Source organism: Dendrobium catenatum, unplaced genomic scaffold, assembly GCF_001605985.2.
Source record: "Dendrobium catenatum unplaced genomic scaffold, ASM160598v2 fragScaff_scaffold_671, whole genome shotgun sequence".
Taxonomy (NCBI): Eukaryota; Viridiplantae; Streptophyta; class Magnoliopsida; order Asparagales; family Orchidaceae; genus Dendrobium; species Dendrobium catenatum.
In genome coordinates, this window is record NW_021319133.1 from 1,048,040 (window position 1) to 1,059,294 (window position 11,255).

The 11,255-nt window shown below is 37.0% G+C and overlaps 1 protein-coding gene across 1 annotated transcript in view; it reads left to right on the top strand.

Annotated features, from left to right (window-relative positions):
* The window catches only part of LOC110105631 (AP-4 complex subunit epsilon), a 47,905-nt gene that overhangs the window by 6,292 nt on the left and 30,358 nt on the right, over nucleotides 1–11,255 (top strand). The gene's annotated exons all lie outside the window — the stretch shown is intronic.

Below are 11,255 nucleotides of genomic sequence, written 5' to 3' on the forward strand. Positions count from 1 at the left end.
TTAAATTTGAATTTAATCCCAAGAGAGGAAAGGTGTATTAATGTGTAGAGAGGGAATTAGAGAGAGGGAGAGAGAGGGCGGGTAGAGGGAGGTGAAAAGGGAAATATTTCCAAATCCAATTGATAGGATTTGGAAAGTAAATAAGAGGAGGCTATGAAGATTTCAGCCAAAGGAGGTGGGATGGGTTTTAGAATTGTTTCCAAGAGGGGGTTAGGGGTTTTAGGAAATAAATCCTAAATTTCCCCTATAGGGGCCGGCGGCAATAATGGGCTAGGGAGCAATTAATGGGAGAGATTAAAGCTTTTTAATTTGATTTTAGGAATTAGGAAAGTAATAAATCAAATCCAATTTGAATTTCAAATTCAAATGGATTTAAATTAAGAACTTTCCTAAAATAGTTTAATTAAATTAGGAAAGAATTTGAATTTCAAATGTGATTGATTTGAATTTCAAATTGATCCTAAATTAACTTCAACCAAATTAGGAATCCTAAGGGAAGTGGGAAGGTGATGGGAGCGGCGGTTAAGGAGGCTAGGACCGGCGGGTTTGGGGGGGAGAAAACCATGGGTGAAGATGTGGGGGAGGGGTCGGGTGAGCAAGGGGAAAAAGGTTTGGGTTTAGCCAAGGGAGAGGAGCTTAGTGGCGGTGGTAGAGGAACATTAAGTGGCCGGCAGCAAGGGTTTTGGAGGGCCTTGACTGGCGGCTAGGTAAAGGAAGTAGGGATTATTGAGAAAACGAGATAAGGAACCACGAACCCGGCCGTCTCCAAGGTTGGTGGGTGATCCGATCTCCCTCACTTAGGAATTTCTCTCTCAAGCGCTCATACAATCTCACAAAGAAATCAAGGGAAGAAAATTATCATGCATTCATTCATTAACCTTCAAAGAGAAGCATAGAGGCTATAAATAGCCTCGTACATAAGACTCAAAAAAATAGAAAAGACGACAATGTCCTCAGGGCTTACATACAACATCCCTTAATAAAAGGGTACAACGGGAAACTAAATAAAACAAATACAACGATATCATAAATAAGAAAATACATAAAATAAATCAAAAATACAATAACTCAATCGTGGCCGTAGATCGGCGGCCACGCCTCTGATAAACCTTCCATGATCTGATGTCCCCATCATAATCCGTGTTATTCCATCTCTGCTCTTTGTTATCTCTCTTGTTAGATGTGATCCCAATCACCTTAATAAAGGTGGAGAGAGAGGGGGAGGAGGTGGTATGGGCTTTTTGAGAAGAAAAATATTGAGTTTTTGAGGTGTCAAGGAGGTAAGATTGCCATAGCATTTTCTTTAGTACAAAAAAGATAATCATGGCATTGAGTTAGAAGTAGATGTGACATGGAGGCTATGTGCGCATTATGATATAATGAAGCATAATTATCACTTTATAAAATGTCATAAAAATAAAGTAATAGAATCACTCTGACTAAGCTTAGAAAGGTATGTATGAGGCGCTTGTAATATCTCAACAATGAATTAAAATGATTCAACAAAAAAAAATAGCTGTATGAGTTTTGGATAAATTACCTCCCTATCAGGAATAATAATAATAATGCAGTAATGCATGTGTGCCTCCCATGACACCAAAAATATATGTATGATTGGTACCTATTGGACTTTGCTCTGCTAGTAAGCAAAATCAAAACCTTTTGTGCTTCAGTCAATAGAATATATGCCAATGACACAAAGTAATAAAATATTAAAAAATTTATTATCCATCTAGAAGGTATTCATTCTGTAGTATTTTTGTAGCTCTTTACCATCTCGAAGTTTTTCTTAGATTTTGTTAGATTTAGAAAATTTAAATATCTAATTTGTTCTTCCTCCCCTCCCCTCCTTTTTTAAGACATGAATAGTTTCCCCGTTGCCTTGCTATTAGCATGGGTGATGTGAAACTAAATGCGATAGACAAGAATTGCTTGTTAGAAATTAATACTTGTGAACTTGCGTTGCTAATTTTAAACAAATGCTTTTCAAGATAGATCGCAAGAAACTTCCATGGAAGAACTAAAAAATGTCAATCAATTACATTTAGAAGTAACATGAAACAAACAAAATTAATCCAATAAGTAATAAGGCAAATGACTCTTAACAAAAATCCAAGGCTTAAGATATAGATCCTTCGCCTCGAAGTCCCTCATTTTCACTCTTGGATTCACTCGGTTAGCAGAAGAGGATGGCGCACAAACTCAACGATGCCACTATTAGACAAGTAATGCTGAGGGGGCTAGCCACCGGGGAGGAAGTCGGATTTAGAGAAGAAGGTGTTCGGTCGTTGATGATCCACTTGTCCGTCGAAAGTTGCTCGTCGAGGATGTCCACAAGGTGGGGAAGAATCCGATTCAAGTAATCCTCAACGGTGTGGTCGAAGCTGAATCCAACGTCAAAGAACGGCGATCGGATGACGTCAATGTCGCCTTGATGATCGTATGCAATGCCGTAATCACGCTCCGGATCGGCCATTCATGACTATGAGATGTCCTTGCGGTGTGGATGTATTTGGCGGTAGGAGAATCTTCTCTTGGTGGAACTCGGCCAGCAATGATGGGAGGAGAAAAGTGGAGGTGGCGGTTTGGAGAGAAGGCTTAGCCGTGAGCTAGGAGGAGAGGGAGGAATTTAGAAAACTGAAAATAATTTCAGCTTCAAGTGGTTTTGGAGGGAGATTAATTTGAATTTTCAAATTAATTCCATAATGGCTAGGGGTGTTAATGGAGGAGATAATTAGGGGCTGATTTGGTGGAGCTTTTAATGTAATTTGGGAGAGAGAGAAGAGCCCATTAAAGGGGGCCGGCCACATATAGAGAGGGAAGAGAATAATTGTCATTAGTGAGCGGGGTCCACAACACTAATAAAGGATTTATTAAAATCTGAATTAAATTTCAGATTTTGTAAGAAAGAAAAGTTTCCAAATAGGAGGACTAACAATTAGGATTAATTTGAATTTCAAATTCAAATTGAAATTCAATTAATGTGATATTCCACAAAGAGATCTAGAGGAAGCACCATGAACTCACAAAGAGGTCAATAAGGAAAAATTTTCATTCATCAACATTCCTCATACAATGCACGAGGCCTCCTATAAATAGGCCAACATGAAACTAAAACTAAAAGACATAAATGCCCTCGGGGTAATTCATTGTCAACTATTCCTAAAATTTCTTAAATGAGCTCCTGCGCATGTTGGTTTCACATCATCTTGATGTGATACAATCAAGAATTGCACGTGAAATTTATAACGAATCACAAAGTATACTAATTTAAGATTAAAATATCGTAAGGTGTGGTTCAAGAATTCTCAATTGTTAAAGTTGTTATGATAAGCAATTACAAATTCGAAGTTTGAGCACCATTTGCGGAAGATCTTGAAATTATCACAATAAAGCAAATGCGGAGTAAAATAGAATCCCACGACTAATATTTAGAAATTTCGCAATGAGTTACCTTGCTCACTCACGCTCAAGTAGGGCTTAGCGGGAGAAGGTCTTTAGCAAACCCAACGATGCCACGAGGACGGTGGCAACCCCAACGGCTTTGAACCACGGAAAGGTTGACGGTGGCGAGGATGGCGGGAATGATCGACTGTTGATGCTCCAATCGTAGTTTAGACGTTGGCGGTCGATGACGCTAGCAAGGGTCGGAACAACTCGTTCCAAGTACTCTCCAACGGTGGCGTCGTCTTTAAATCCCACGTCGAAAAATAGAGATCGTAGAATGTTGAGGCTTCCGTCGGCGTTGAATACAAGGCCCCACTCAAACTCGGGATCCGCCATGCATACTTGGCGTAAGAAAGAACTCCGAGGAGAATAGAAAGTCGTGATGGTGAGGGAGAGCCCTTGCGTTTGAAGGAGGAGGAAGAAGAAGGGGAAGGGGGGCCGGCGGGATTCTCAAGGGGAGAGGGTGTGGCCGGCGGGTGCAAGGGGGAGGGAGCTAGGGTTTGGGAGAAATTAGGTTTAATGGAGAGCGTAGTAGATTAATCAAAATCTGAAAGTTAATTTCAGTTTTGATTAAAAAGAGAGGGAAGTGTCTTGGATTTTGAATTTCAAATCCAAGAGAGTTATGACATTGATTGGGGAATTAATGGGGAAGACAAGGAGAGGGGGCCGGCAGTTTCAAGAGAGAGGAGGGGAGGGAGTTTTCAAACCAATCCTGAAATAAATTTCAGGATTTGAAATTTTGGGAGGGGAAATTAATTGAAATCAATTTGATTTTTAAAAGGAAGAGGAGTTAAGTAGCAATTAATGGGGATAATCACCACTAGGGGCCGGCAGCATGCTAAGAGGGAGAGAGGGGGAAATCAAAGGGAAGTGGTTTCCAATTTAGGGTGATGACGTGGAAATAAATTATAACGACTCCAATTTAATTTAATTTGAAATTGGAATTCATCAAAGCAACTTTCCTAAATTGGATTTCCAAATTAAGAAAGAATTTGAAATTTGAAATTCAAATTTCAAATTTGAAACATGCGGAAGGAAGGGTTGGACGGGTGGGGGAAGTCGCCGACAAGGTGGCCGGCCGAGGCCGTGGAAGTGGCCGGCGCGGGCTTCCAAGGGGGCGGCGGCAATTAGGGTTTTGAAGGGATTTTCTTGTGGTGGAGGGGAAGAAGATAGAGGAAAACACGACGAGACGATAGAATAATTTAACCACGAGCCGCGGACTCTTCCAACGACTGGTGGGCCTTGCGATTTGCTCCCCTTGAGCTCTCTCCCTTCTCAAGCTCTCATGTAAGAAGAAGTAGAAATAAAATACAAATTTTCATTCAAATATTCATTAATCTTTTACAAAGCATGAGATCACTATATATAGGTCTTTAAACAAAAGAAATGAAAAGTACTCAAATGCCCTTTGGGCTACAATAAGACAACACTCCCCATAGGGGTAAATTAGGAAATTAAAATGCAAACTAAATAAAACATAAAATACATCAAAAGTAAAGGATCTGAATCGCAGCCGTCAATCTGTGCTGTCTCCGACGATACACATGCTTGAACCTCTGATCGATGTCCACATCAAAAGTGTTCTCTAAAAATGACTAAAAAATCTAATATATCTATCAGAAGTAAAAGTGTGAGGAATACCTTGAAGACGAACAATATTTTTTTTTAAAAGGATCAACATTATATGAAACACCAGAAGTTTTCTTGCAAAGAATAAAATGTATCATTTTACTAAAGCGATCCACAACCACAAAAATAAAATCAAACTTTTTAGCAGTAACAGGCAACCCCAAAACAAAATCCATTGAGATATCCTCCAAAGGTTTATTTGGAATAGGAAAAGGAGTATACAAACCAGCATTTTGAGAATTTCCCTTAAAAGCTTGACATATTTTATATTGTTTTACCAGCTTAGCAATTTGTTTTCTCATATGAGGCCAAAAATATTTCTCCTCAACCAAAGCAACAATTTTTTCTTGCCCAATGTGTCCACCCAAACCCCCACTATGAAGTTCATGCATAAGTTACTCTCTTAAAGAATTTTTTGTTATGCAAAGTATAGAGCCCTTAAATAAAAACCCTTGGTGAATGATAAATTGAGCAGAAAGATCAGTTCCAGAAGAAAGACGAGTCACAAATACTTTTAAAATCATAATCATTTGCATAAGTATTTTCAAAAAATCAAAAGAAGTGATAGTTGGGTAAATAGTTACCAACAAATGAGATCTCCTGCTTAAAGCATCAGCTACCTTGTTTAGTACACCAGTTTTATGTTTTATGTGAAAAGTATATTCTTGCAAAAAATAAACCCATTTGACATGCCTTTTGTTCAGATTTTTTTGAGAGCCCAAAAATCACAAAACCTCGTGATCTGTATTTAAAACAAATTCTCTTTGGATCAAATAACATCTCCAGAATTTCAAAGCTTGAACAATAGCATAAAATTTCAAGTCATAAGTAGAATATTTGGATCGAGCATCATTCAACTTTTCACTAAAATAAGCAATAGGTTTTCCCTCTTGACTAAGCACAACACCAATACCAAAATGAGAAGTATCACAATCAACTTTAAAAATATTTTCAAAATTTGGCAAGCTAAGGATGGGAGCTTGACTCATTTTTTTCTTTATGATTTCAAATATTTGTTCAGCTTGAGGCGTCCACCTAAATATCCCTTCTTTCAAACAATCAGTGATAGGAGCAATAAAAGAACTAAAATTTTTAATGAACCTCCTAGAGAAAGAAGCTAAACCATGAAATTTTCTCACCTCACTTATGTTTTTAGGAGTATGCCAGTTTTGAATTGCCTCTATTTTCACAGGATCAACTTTATACCATTGGCAGACACAATGTAACCCAAAAATGTTAAGCTCGAAGTCATGAAGGAACATTTTTTTAAGATTGATGTACAGCTTTTGTTCCCTTAGAGTTTGCAACACTTGTCTCACATGATTAAAGTGCTCAGAAGGGTGAATACTATAAATCAAAATATTGTCGAAATAAAACACAACAAACTTTTCAATAAAAGGTCTCAAAACATGATTCATAGTTCTCATAAAAGTGCTTTGAGCATTAGAAAGCCCAAAAGGCATCACAAGCCATTCATACAAACCTTCATTAGTTTTAAAAGCAGTTTTCCATGCATCTCCATGTCTTATTCTAATTTGGTGATACCCGCTTCTCAAATCAATTTTGGAAAAGATTTTAGCACTGCTTAACATATCCAGCATGTTATCCAGTGTAGGAATAGGAAATCTATATTTAATGGTGATTTTATTTATTGCTCTACTATCCACACACATTCTCCACGTTCTATCTTTTTTAGGAGTTAATAAAGCAGGCATATATAGACTTAAGCTTTTTTTAATCAAACTCTTTTTTAACAAATTAGTCACTTGCTTAAAAAGTTCAGTATGCTCAGTTGGACTCATCCTATAATGAGGAAGGTTAGACAAAGTGGCTCCAGGTATTAAATCAATATGATGTTGAATATCTCTCATTGGTGGCAAACCTATAGGTAATTCCTCATGTGATATATCAAAAAACTCATCAATTAAAGACTGAATTTCTTTAGGAATTTAAAGAGTTAAATCAATTTCTTTTTCCAAAACCAAGTAAGCTACATTAGTATGTTTCAAATTATTTGTGTTCAAAAGCAATACATGAGTGTTTATTTTGGCAACCTTATTATTTTTGGCAGGCGAATTAGGCACATGTTTTTGAGGATAGAGAGTGAACTCCTTATTATTTTGAATCAAAGTATAAGTGTTCTTTTCCCCATTGTAAATGGTTTTGTGATCAAATTGTCATGGACAACCCAACAAAATATGACAGACTTCAAGAGGAACGACATCGCAAAAAACTTGATCCTTAAAAGAACCCCCAATTGTTAAGTTGATAGAACATTGCTTTGTTATAGGTACTTCACCTCCTTCTTTGAACCAAGAGATTTTATAAGGTTTGACAAGTTTGGATTTTAACTTTAGCTTATCAACCATTAGTTTTGAAACAAAATTTCCTGAACTTTCGCTATCGATCATAAGAGTGCAGATTTTTCCCTTAACCGTACAAGTTTTGAAAATGTTTCTCCTAATCCACTTATCCCCATTTTCAATTTTAGTTGTTAAAACTTGTCGGATTACTAAAAGCTGCTCACCTTCATCTCCCTCTACATCAACTTTCTCTAATTCAATGTCATTTTCAGGTTCAGATTCGTTTTCTTCTTATTCCTCTATCTCTTCATCGTTTTCAATATAATTATTTCTTGTTGGGTTTATTTTTTTACAAGCCGCAGAAGATGACCATAAAGCTCACATTTGTAGCATGGTCCAATTAATCTTGGTTGTTCAGTAGGTTTAGACCTCATGATTCCTTTTCCCTTATCCATATTTTGAGTTTCAAAAGACTTAACTTTCATACTCGATGTTCCCACCAAAGATTGAGATTAATTTTTAACAGCGCCAGTTGGTCGTCATTTATATGTTTGTGTTATTTTGTTATGACCCCTTTCCCTTTGATGTTGCTTTTCAAGTTTTAATGCTATACGATAAGCCTCGTCAATTTTAATAACATGATGCAAATTCAGTTGATCTTGGATTGTCCACTTAAGACCGTTGATATATCTTGAGACAGTTTTTTCTTTAGAATCATCTAAGTCATTTCTCGGTTGAAGTTTGTAAAACATTTCAGTGTATTCTTCAACAGATTGATTTCCTTGTCACAAATTATTATATTCTTGAAAAAATATTCGTGCGTGATCATATGGTAAGAATTTCCCCCTCATTTTTTCTTTCATTCTTTCCCAATTTTGTATTTTCTCTTTCCCGCGTCTTTGCCTATTGTTTTGTAATTTTTTCCACCACGTAAGAGCATGACCAGTAAGTTTTAAACTTGCAAATTTTACTTTCCTGTTCTCCGGAATTTCTTTCCAATAAAATAATTGATCTATTTTTTCAATCCACTCGAGAAATAGATTAGGTTGTAATTTCCCCTCAAAGTTGCTAACATCTATTCTAATCCCAAAATCCCAATTTCGTTGTCACCTATTTTGGTTCATAGGGACTTCTTCTTCACTTTTAGATGTTTGAACATTATGTTGGTTGACATTTAGATTAGCAAGAGTTAGCCATTTCATTAATTTGATTTTGTAAATCTGCTAACTATTGCATCATATTTTGCCAATCCCCCGTATTATTAGTCATCTTAGATTTTAAAAGGAAAAAACTCACCAACCAAGGATATTCTAACTTGCTCAGATACCAAACTTGATACAAGCAAACTACAAAGAAAAGCCAAGTTGGAGAATACAAGGACAATGAAAACCAAACTCTATTCAATTTAACTTGCAAAAATCCAAACAAACATCTAGATAAATGAAAAGTCAAATCAAACGAAATAAAATTATAACATAAAAACACTATCCTTAGAACAACCGGCAAGTGGTTTCCTCGCATGCAACGAGAAGTAGGAAATATATGATAAAGTGCTTAGGCTTGCAAATCGAGGGTCCACCACAGTAAAATGGTCCAACGTCCTATCAAACTCCTCCGGCAAATGTCTCCCAAAATCAGCCAACAAATAACTTCCAAATGCTCAAGAAGAAGGATACAAGTGAAGTGGAACTTGCGTAGAGAAGAAGAGGTTAGAAGCCAAGACGAAATAGAGAGGAGGAAGGGGGTGGAACAAACTCTCAAGTTTTTCCAAGAGAAGAAATCCTCAGGTTTTTAACAACTTTCAAGTTAATCAACAACCTTTCCATGACAAAATCCTCACATATATATAGCCAAAAAGGGGAGCCAAACAGCCAACATCAACCTCCAACCAAACCAAACAGGTAAGGGGAAGAAGAAGGGCAAAAGACACCACAAAACTGCTCCCAAAAAACAGCACAGAAAATGGGTTGGAGAAGCCACCGGACACAGCCAAGGAACCACAAGAACACAGCCAAGGAGGGACCCGTAGAGCCAACACAGGAAACAGAATAGAGGAAGTCATAGGAAAGCAGTCAGGGAGAAAACCAAAAAGGCAACCAGCCCATAGCCATTATTCACAAGGAAGAAATCAAGGAGACACAAGAAGGGGAAGAAACAAGATCACTCCACATACCTTTCAAATTTATGAGCTAGGAAGTGCAATTACACCTCCAAATAATGAGCTAAACTTCAGCTCAAGCATTAATGAGCTAGCACAAGAAGATCTCAACATTTCAGCTCACAACCAGAGCAACCAAAGCTCAACCCGAAAACAGCCAAGGCTCAAATCGAGAAATAGCAAGCAGCCCAAAGGACAAAAGGACCCAAATGCTAGCAAACCCAAGCATTTTCATGCCCAAGCACATCTTACCATGATCATTGGATGTTCTCCATCATTGGATAGCTTAAAAAAAACATAAAACACAACTAATATTGTTCAAATTACATCAAAATAAAATAAACCAAAATATAAATGCATCAGAACGGAAAGGAAAAGAAACGAAAGAAAGGTAAAGAAAGAAGAACCACGAACTGGCCGTCTCCAAGGTTGATGGGTGATCCGATTTCCCTCCCTAAGGATTTCTCCAAAGCTCTCTCCTAGAACTCTCATAACTCTCCAAAGAACACATGTGCAGTAATTTTCTTATAATTCATTCATTATCCCTCAAAAAAAGAAGATGGAGGTTTTAAATAGCCCATACAATGAGAAAATATAAAGTACTGTAATGCCCCTTGGGCTTACACATACCTAAGCCTTTAAGTAAGGGCAAAAATGAAAAAGCATAATAAAACTTCATAAAATAAAAATAACATATCAATAATAAATATGAAAATCAAAAGTAGAGCGATGTAATCATGTCCATAGATCGACGGCCACGCCTCTAGTAAACTTTCCATATCTGGATGTCCTCATCAAGTACACTTCAGGTAGAGTTAAATTCTAGTCAAGTACACTTCAGGTAGAGTTAAATTCTAGGCACTAGTCACCTTGTCCCTGGCTAACAATCTTGCTCCATGGATGAGTGCAAAATGGAGATAAAGTGAATTAATGACATGAAAAGAACTTTAATGTCTAAATTTCAGAGATCTTGATGCCATCTACAGGATGCTTTGCGCAAGCATCATCTGAAAAAAGTAATATTTTATGAGGCTTGTAGCTCAGAAGTTGAAATTGAAAAATGAAGATGACAATCGGAAAGGGTCTTAGTGTTATTAGGGGCTGTTTGGATACATGATCTAAGCAGGCTTTGTCCAAGATTTAAGTACTTAAATCTTGCCAAACGTTAAAAAAAAAAATGCCTCCTTAAATCTCACAGTTAGTTAAATTTCGATTTAGCGTCGTTTTCCATATTTTTGCCTTAAATCCTAGATTTAGTAAATCCTATAGTTCGGCGAATTTATGAGATTTAGTGGAAGAAGCACGTTAAATGGGTGAAAGATTGTTACTTTCGTGGCAAGCTCCTCATGACTCCCGATCTGTTAAGAAGAATGTCGTTGAAGGGAATTTCTTTGCAGGGGGCAAAGAAGCTTCCTTTGTTACGGGACTTTGCGACTCTTTCAAAACTCTACTTCACACAAATCAGGCAAAGTCAAACAACAACGAAGAAATGGAGAAAGGAAAAAGCAAACTCTAGACAGGCCTAAGGCTATAGGAAGAGCATAGACAAAGACCCAAGATATGAGAAATTATTGAAATAGCCCGGCAATGGCGTATAGAAGAATGTTGTCTAGTAACTAATTAATCTAATTAGTTTAATTTATTTAATTAGAAATATAATGTTATTAGTAAATAAATAATTATTTAGATTATTTGATAATTAAATTAGATTCTAATTA